Here is a 6,000-nt window from a genome sequence, read left to right as displayed (position 1 = left end):
AATTCATTTTTTCTCTTTATGCATGCCACTGTTCACACCAAAAGGTAGTCTTTCTCCTCCTCTTAAACCTTGGTTGGCCTTGTGACTTCCTTTGAAGTGCAGTGCTGAAGGGATAATCTGGACCTCTCAAGACTAGGCCTATTATGTACCATTAGTTGTGTTACCTTTGCTGGTGGCCAGAACTACAGGCAGGAGACTTTCAGTCAAAACTAGTTAGGCAGAGAGGAAATTATTTTGGACGTTGAAGAAAGAGGAAAATATTATGAATTGGTGGAGCAGTTAGAGGAGATATAGAATGTGTCAATACTTGACAAACTTGTAAATTTGGTATAGATGATTTCTGGTAAGAAATTTAAAACTGCAGATTAACTTTTTGTACCTACCTGTGTGAAGGTGATAGTGGTATAGGTATTCCTGTGGACTAGACTTCCCAGCTGGCCTTCCCCTTGATAATGCAGTCAGTAACTCTATCCTATGACACATGGAAGGCAGGTAGACAGCCAGCTCCATGGGATCCATGTCATGTGCAATCAGTACCTTCTGAGTCTTCTTGTTCTCCACCAAATTGGTAGCACTGTTAACCTCTGCTCGAAAAACAGGTGGCCACTGAGAGGGGAAATTCCCTTTGCTTGCAGTTTTCTTCTCAGCCTTGGCAAACAGTCTCTGCTCCTTCTCTTGCTTTATCTCTGATATGTATTCATCGGCCAGCCCAAGCAGTTGAGAAGCTATTTGGTGGCACAAGGCCTGGGTGAACTGGTTAATCATGGGAGGCACTTTTAGTTGCTTATGGTGGATAGCCCTTTGCCACCACAACTGGATGGAGCAGGGGCATTTTACAAAGCAGTTGAGGGCCCTTTGGGGCTAGATGTCCTGTCAAATGCCAAATTATCGGGTCTTTTCTCAAACAGGGGATTTACCACCTTCTTGGCCTCCTGCTTCTTCACGACAGCAGGCACCAGGGCCACTTTCTTCCCCGTGGCCTTCTATCCCTTTGGTATCTTGGGCAGCTGGAAGAAAAGTTGTATTCTAATATATAGATGATTTATTTGGAAATTTGAAAAATAACTCTGAATTTTTAAACTTCCCTGTTTGTATAATTTAACATCAATATTTTGATTCATTTTGGATTTATTGATCTTATTTTTCCTAATATTTTGTTTCTTATATTTAAAAAATTCTACATATTTTTTTCCAAATTCTATATATTAAATTTTCCAAAGGTAATAAATTATAAGTTAGTGGTCTGGCTCAACATTGCAATCCTCTTTCTCTCTCTCTTTACACACACTTTATTGTATATTATAATTAATAAATAACATTTTAATTTTTATTTAAATATTGCTCATAGAATTATTTATGGCCTTGATGCCTGCTGTTGCATTGAACCAGTCTTGCATAATTTTTTTTTGTTACATACTTGAAATGACTTAAGGTAGATTGTTCATATTTACATATGTTCAGTAAAATTAAAAACACAACTCTGTGCAACATTTTATTAAAGTAAATCACAATCTTTTGTCAATGCCTGCATATTTTCTACACAATGCCTGCAAGTTTTCAACAAGGGAAACTTTCTGATGTATTTGAATTTTCTCCTTTAGGTAATGGTCACTATGTTACAGTGTCAATTTCAAACCAAAATCAGTATGTCTGTGGTCCATAGATAATTTATATATCAATTTATCAGTTACTTGGAGTGAAAAGAGAATATCTTCTTGGAATGAAAGATAACTACTGATGATAATTGATATACACTATAGACATAGAATTTTAAACCATGCTATCTTGAACAATGCTATTGTATTACAATATAGATTTACTATGGTTCTGGGGAGACCATTAATGACACAAGACTGATGGATAATTTTTGAGAACTAACTTATGTTCCTCATTGTTTAATATATGTGGAAATGTCACAGTGTCACTTTTTCTTTAATTACATTAGCTATTTTATTAAAATGTTCAATAAGTTCATCCTGAAAACACTGGATGAGGGATATTTTGACTGTCTAAAAATGCTAAAGGGAAGAGTAATTTGGGGAATTGGTTGAAGATGGGACTTAGGAAGACACAGGTCTCACCTATTCCCAGGGACACACCAAAGTTACAGCTACCTGTGGAATAATTCTCTCTGAAGATAATCAGAGGACCAGCAGAACAGCTCTTCCACAACAAACAGTAAAAAGGCCACATTGAGTAAGGTAGGAGAGGAAGAGAGGCAGTCTCCACAGGGCCCCTACCAGTAGAGTAGCGACCCACAAGCAGGAGGGATATCACAAAATATCACAAAAAAAGGAGCTTCTTCTTGAAGAATGAGGCATTTGAGTCTCACATCAGGTACCCCAACCCTTGGGAACTGCGCTGGAAAGATGAACCCCAAAATAATTGACTTTGAAAAACAATAGGGCTTATGTCCAGGAGACTCAAAAGGCTATAGGAAACTGAGACTCCACTTTTAAAGGGCTCTTCACAGACTCACCCTGGGACCCAGCTCAAAAGCAGCAATTTGGAAATCACCTAGACCATACATGAAGAAGATTCATTAACTAACCTAAAGTGTCTGTCAGAGGGACAGATGTCTCTTGAAACTCTTTCTGGGGATGTAATTGCTTGCAGGTGCCATTTTTTTTCAATCTCCTACTCTGCTAGCTTGAGGCTGGCAGGTGCCATTTATTGATAGTCTCTCTCTACCTTGCTAAGGCTGCTTGCCCTGCCCCAGTGTTACACTATTCCAAAAAATTAAACTGGAGAGAACATTTCCAAACTCATTTAATGGAGGCCTGCATTACCCTGATACCAAACCAGACAAGGATATCACAAAAAATGAAAATTACAGGCCAATATCTCTGATGATCAAAGATGGAAAAATCCTCAAGAAAATATTAGCAAACTGAATTCAAAAATATATTAAAAAGAACATACACCATGATCAAGTGGGATTTATTCCAGAGATGCATGGATGGCTCAACATCTGCAAATCAATCAATATGATACACCATGTTAGCAAAATGAAGGATAAAAATTGTATGATCATTCCAATAGATTCAGAAAAAAAATTGACAAAATTCAACATCCTTTCATGATATAAACTCTCAACCAACTGGTTACAGAAGGAATGTACTTCAACATAATAAAGGCCATATATGACAAACCCATAGCTAACATTATACTCAACAAGGAAAAACAAAGTTTTTCTTCTATGGTCAGTAACAAGACAAGGATATCACTCTCACCACTTTTATTCAACGGAGTATTGGAAGTCCTAGCCAGAGCAATTAGGCAAGAAAAAGTAATTAAAGTTATCCAAATAAGAAAGAAAGAAGTACAACTGTCACCATTTGTGGATAGAAAACCCTAAAGACTCCACCAAAAATCTGTTAGAACTAATAAGTGAACTCAATACATTTGTAGGATACAAAATCAATATACAGAAATCTATGGCATTTTTATACACTAGTAATGAATTATCAGAAAGAGAAATTAAGAAAACTATTTCATTTACAACTATGTAAAAAAGAAGAAAATACCTAGGAATAAATTTAATCAAGGTTAAAAACTGCACTGAAAACTATAAGACATTGATGAAAGAAACTAAAGAAGTAACAAATAAGTGGAAGGATGTTCCATGGATTGGAAGAATTATTAAAATGTTCAAACTACCCAAAACAATCTACAGATTCAGTGTACTCCCTATCAAAATTCCAATGGCATATTTCACAGAACTAGAACAAATAATTCTAAAATTTGTGTGGTTTATAAAAGATCCCAAATAGCCAAAACAATCTTGAGAAAGAAGAACAAAGATGAGGTATCAAGTTCCTGATTTCAAACTATACTACAAAGTTATAGTAATCAAAAGTATGGTATTGGCATGACAACAGAAACACAGATCAGTGGAACAGAACAAAGAGCCCAGACATATATGGACAGTTAATTTCCAACAAAGGATCCAGGCATGGACAATGGGGAAAGGACAGTCTCTTCAATAAATGGTGTTGGGAAAACTTGACATGCAAAAGAATGAATCTAGACTACTTTCTTACACCCTACAGAAAAATTAACTTAAAAAGGATTGAATACTTGAATATAAGACCTGAAACCGTAAATTCTTAGAAGAAAACTTATGTGGTAAACTCCTTGACATTGGTCTTAGTGATTATTTTGGGAGGTATGAATCTAAAGGCAAGGGAAACAAAAATAAACATAAGCTGCTACATCAAACTAAAGGGCTTCTGTACATTGAAGGAAATCATCAACAAAATGAAAAGGCAACCCACTGAATGGAAGAAAATAATTGCAAATCATAACCTTGATAAGGGGTTAATATCCAAAATATATTTAAGAAAACAAAACAGTCAGGCATCTCAACAACAAAAAAAGAAACAGCCCATTGAAAATATGGGCAGAGGATCTAAATAGAAATTTTTTCAAAGAATACATACAAATGGCCAACAGGCACATGAAGAGATGTTCAACGTTACTAAATACCAGGGAAATACAAATCGAAACCACAATGAGATAACATCTCACACCTGTTAGAATGGCTGTTATCAGAAAGATAAGAAATAACAAATGTTGAAGAGGATGTGGAAAATAGAGAAATCTCATATACTATTTGTTGGAATGTAAACTTGCATAGCCACCATTGAAAATGATTCGGAAATTTCTCAAAATTTAAAAATAGAACTACCATATGATCAAGCTTTTCCATTTCTGGATATTTACCTGGAAAATGTGAAAACACTAATTTGAAAAAATATATACATCCATGTTCATTGCAGCATTATTTACAATAACCAAGATAAGGAAACAAGCTAAATGTTCATAAATGGATGCATAGATAAAAAAGATGTGAGCCATATATATATATATATATACACACACACACACATATACATGTAATAGAATACTACACAACCATAAAAAGAAGGAAGTCTTGTCATTTGCAACAAAATGGAAGGACTTTGAGGGTATTATACAATGTGAAATAACTCAGACGGAGAAAGACAAATACCATGTTTTCACTTATATGTGGAATCTGAAAACAAACAGACGAATCAAATCAAAAACAAACTCATAGATAGAGAGAACGGACTGGTGGTTACCAAAGGAGGAGGTTGAGGGGTAGCAAAAGCATAGGGAGTCAGTTGTATGGTGATGGATGATAACTAGTAGACTTTTGGTGGTGATCAATTTGAGGTGTATCCAAATATCAAATTATAATATTATACACCTGAAACTAATGTAAGGTTATATACCAATTTTAACTCAATTTTTTTTAAAAAACTAATTTGGCAAAGGATTATCAAAATAGAAAGACAACCTAAAGGATTTAAGGTAAATCCCAAAGTGACAAACATATAGCTCCAGTTTTATTTCTGCCTATATGCCAAACTGAAAATGGAGATGTATACTGATTAAACTACTGAAGAGCTTACACACTAAAATTTCTTCAGGCTGTTGTTATACTACAATGAATGCCCACAGTTCAAAACACATTATAATGTACTTGGAAAATTCTTCCTATCACAGAATATATTGAGAGTGATATATATATATTTATTTATGCCACAGATTTATTTCTATGCCACAGATTTGGATATAGCTAAAAATGACAAAATTAGTATTAGGATTCAAATATATAAAAAATAAAATGAACAGAAGTTACCTTTCTTGCCCTTTCAAATGATATCTTATTGTAAGAGGATGTGAATACATTCAGAGGTAATCTAATATGCATTTCATTATTCACAAAATTCCAATAAATTATGTATCTTTCCTCTAGTGTGACATTAGCTTCTTAATGAAATGAAGCACATCTTTCTGTGCAAATATGTAGAACAAATATCTGATACTTGTTAGGTTTTATATTTTTTATTAACTAATTTAAATGAGTAATTTTTATGGTTAAATAGTGACTTTTATACATACATAATCAAGAAATTCCAACATTCACAGGACTGGATTTCAGAATTTTAGGATCAATGACTACTTCTCTCC

General features: G+C 34.5%; 1 pseudogene; it reads right to left on the bottom strand.

Moving 5' to 3' along the window:
- Positions 1–260: 260 nt before the first annotated feature.
- The window catches only part of LOC113625300 (60S ribosomal protein L7a pseudogene), a 52,411-nt pseudogene continuing 46,671 nt past the window's right edge, over positions 261–6,000 (bottom strand).

The sequence above is a fragment of the Aethalodelphis obliquidens genome, unplaced genomic scaffold, assembly GCF_003676395.1.
Source record: "Aethalodelphis obliquidens isolate GAN/ISIS:26980383/991018 unplaced genomic scaffold, ASM367639v1 scaffold15, whole genome shotgun sequence".
Taxonomy (NCBI): Eukaryota; Metazoa; Chordata; class Mammalia; order Artiodactyla; family Delphinidae; genus Aethalodelphis; species Aethalodelphis obliquidens.
The sequence above is the reverse complement of the archived record's forward strand: the minus strand, read 5'-3'. Positions and strand labels throughout refer to the sequence as shown.